Source organism: Pteropus vampyrus, unplaced genomic scaffold, assembly GCF_000151845.1.
Source record: "Pteropus vampyrus isolate Shadow unplaced genomic scaffold, Pvam_2.0 Scaffold264, whole genome shotgun sequence".
NCBI classification, from domain to species: domain Eukaryota; kingdom Metazoa; phylum Chordata; class Mammalia; order Chiroptera; family Pteropodidae; genus Pteropus; species Pteropus vampyrus.
Genome location: NW_011889045.1, coordinates 241,813 through 244,898, shown reverse-complemented (window position 1 = coordinate 244,898; position 3,086 = coordinate 241,813). Strand labels below are relative to the sequence as shown.

Genomic DNA, 3,086 nt, shown 5'->3' with positions numbered 1-3,086 from the left:
GATCCTCAATCTCCCTTCCTCCAATTAAAATCTACTATTATCTATTTTTAGATTAGAAAGAACGGAAATGTCCTTGATTTGATGAACAATAAACTCATTCACAAAGAGCTGTTAATGGTTACTAATAAGGGTACGTTTCCCTTCTGGGCCTAATTACATTAAAAAAGACAATTACCACCTCGTGTAATGAATGCTTAATGGTAAAATTTCAGGCAGATGAATTTAAGAGTGCATCCAATATGTTGTCCGTGGAGTCAATGGATTAATCAATGTTCAGATTATGTCTTTGACAGACATCACTGGGTAGCTCATGTACTAGGTCCTGTGCCACGTTCTGTGACGTTAAGGGGACATGCCAGGCTCCTCCTGCCCTCGTGGGAGTTAGAAATACGCGCACGCAATGATAACGTGAGGCTGAAAATCAGAAACCATTGAAGAGTCACTGATAAACTAAGACCGTGGAGAGAGAAGGGGCCACTCGCGGTACGGGAGGAGGAGGCCTTGCCCGGGACTGGCGGGGTACCCGTTTCTAAGGGGAGGGACAGGTGATCGTGCAGAGGGACGGCTGGAATTCTAGCCGGGGACACTGGGTGGCGTGCAGGGGGACAGCTCCCCCTTTCCCTCAGCGTCTCCGTGAGCCAGCCGGCCGCCCCCTGCCTCGCACCGAGAAAGGACACCCACGTGTGCGCCACCTGCGCCGCGGACAGGGAGGCCGCCCTCTTGTTCTTCACCGAGATTGGGCGTGGGCATGGGGGTGTCACGGGCTGCCAGTCCCTCCGGCTGTCACTCGCTCGTGTCCCGCTTCGTCTGTCTCTGCGTGCCTCGCGGGGGGCTGTGAAGGAAGACGCTCTCTATATTTAAACATATATTTCCGATAAGGTAAACCTGGTTTCTGAGACTCTTCCTTGCATTAGGCCCCCAGATCCCACGGACGTGTGTGTTTGGCGACAGGGTCTGGCCTCACTCTGTTCAGCGGGAGTGTTGAGTCCAGAGGTGGGGGCGGAGAGCTGGTTCCCCAAATTCATCCGAGGGCTTCATTCCCGCGACAGTCCCCGTGCTAGTGTAGCTCGTTAAACACTCCCGGGTGCACTCATTTCTCTAGACAAGCTCAGGATGACACAGGTCGCCGTCCCGAACTCAGGATGCAAACCCAAGGAACTTGAGTTCGCTTCCTTCTGTGAGATTCAGAGTCAGGTGTGTGCCCGCCTGAGCTTTAATTTACATTTTCTACCGCAGGTATAAGGGGTGCCCCTACACCTCAACAGGTGGACACATGGCCGTCGATAGCGTCGTGGCCGAAAGGAATCGCGTGGGCCCGTTTCATGGCCTCATGCACGCGGCCTCTCTCACAAGCCTTTAGCAGGAGTGCATCTTTCGGCAGTGGGGGGGAATATTAGCTGCTGTCAAGTCACAGTGAGTTAGTGTGACTGCACTTCGAAGCACTGTTACGACCTCTGTGTCCGTAACACACAGTCAGTAAATTGAAAGCAAAATTTTCTATTACATTGACTCAATTATTCTCTAGCGAGTTTACCAAACATAAAATTTATAGCAGTTGAGGGCCACAAACTCTTACTAACTCTCCATGACTTGGGTGAACCCTGGCCGCGTGTCCTAGTAAAAGTTCAATCAGCTATTAAGGACCGGGGAGAGTTATTTCCAAAAAGAGTCGACCACTGTTGAAATGTTAACTGCACTCTGGTTGTTTATGTGTTTTGGGCTATTGCTTTTCACAAGATGTTTTGAGTGGTTTGTATCATTAGAATGCTTTATGCAAATAGTGTCAGTATCTTGGAATTTAAAGAAAAAAATTAGAAACAAACTAGAGAGTAGCATTTTAAAATCTTCACTATTTTTTTAAATTTTTTTAGGCGAGGCAACCCTCGGTTGACCTCACAGATTGCAAGGACCCTGTCAGCTTACAATCCCTTATTTTTTTATTTTTATGCCTACAGCACCTGGTCTTCCTAGGTGGTCTCCCATCCAAGTACTAACCAGGCCCGACCCTGCTTAGCGTCCGACATCAGACGGGATCGGGCGCGTTCAGGGTGGCGTGGCCGTAGACTAAATCTTCACTGTTTTTGTATCATGGAGTATTACAATCACCATTTTTTTTGTCATGCGTTTTAATAATTCCAGACTTGTTGTTTTTAACTGAGCTGGTTATGTGGATTTGGTGCAAACTGCGCACAGCTGGGAGCAGGAGCACCAGGGCCTCCTCTGGTCAGCAGCTGTGTGTGGGAGCCCCACGGACCGGGCTGCCGCGTCGCGGGGTGAGCATGCGGGGGAGCTGGCGGAACGCGGGCCGGATTGGAGCGGGGCCAGGCTGCTTCCCGGGGCGGCATCTACTGATGGGCATCCTCCAGGCGGGGTCAGGACGCGCTAGGCCTGGCCTCGAGTGGACAGTGGAGAGAAGCCAGTTCAGAAAACACCATGCGCCAATGCCCAGGGGGCAGGGACGGAGGGACGTGCGCTGAGCCGGGTGCGGGAAGGGAAGGCTTCGGTCGCAGGAGCACTCCGAGCTCACTCCGATTGTCACGTTCTCCACCTCGGTGCAGGGGAACGGGCATGGGCGTCCCTGAAACCAACTCTTCCATGTGGTGGCCGGAGCGGAGCCCAGCGTCCGCGGGCCAGCGCAGGCCCGCCCGGGTGCGGCCGACCTGCATTTCTCAGTGACCCCCTCACAGCCTGTCCCAGCGGCGAATGGAGAGGAAGGGGCTCTTTTCCATGACGTGGAGGTCGGGACACTGCCCGGCGGCCCGGTACCAGGGCCTCCTGCCTTTTCTGAGATAACTTTCTCATTCCCACGGCGTCCGGAAGAGAACACGCCGTCGCCAACATCTCCTTTATTTCACTGCTCCTCGGGGCGATCTGTTCGCCACCTTCCGCTCCGTGTTCACCGCACACCTACCCACCAGGCCCGGCCCAGCACCGTCACCCCCAGCTTGCGACGACTGAGGCAGTGGAGCTGAGTTAGGGCTGCTGGCCCCTGGGTGTCCACGGGCCGCGCCGTGCGCCTCAGGGTTCGAGGTGGAGCCGTGAGCAGGCGAAGGGGTCTGGGAACGAGACGGTGCTGGGATCGAGGG

The 3,086-nt window shown here is 54.1% G+C and overlaps 1 protein-coding gene and 1 non-coding gene across 2 annotated transcripts in view; one reads left to right on the top strand and one right to left on the bottom strand.

The window, feature by feature from the left end:
* The window catches only part of LOC111729502 (CUB and sushi domain-containing protein 1-like), a 920,340-nt gene that overhangs the window by 681,600 nt on the left and 235,654 nt on the right, over positions 1-3,086 (top strand). The gene's annotated exons all lie outside the window — the stretch shown is intronic.
* LOC111729503 lies at positions 1,947-2,065 on the bottom strand. Its single transcript, XR_002776258.1, has one exon. It is a non-coding gene; the product is annotated as a 5S ribosomal RNA (ribosomal RNA).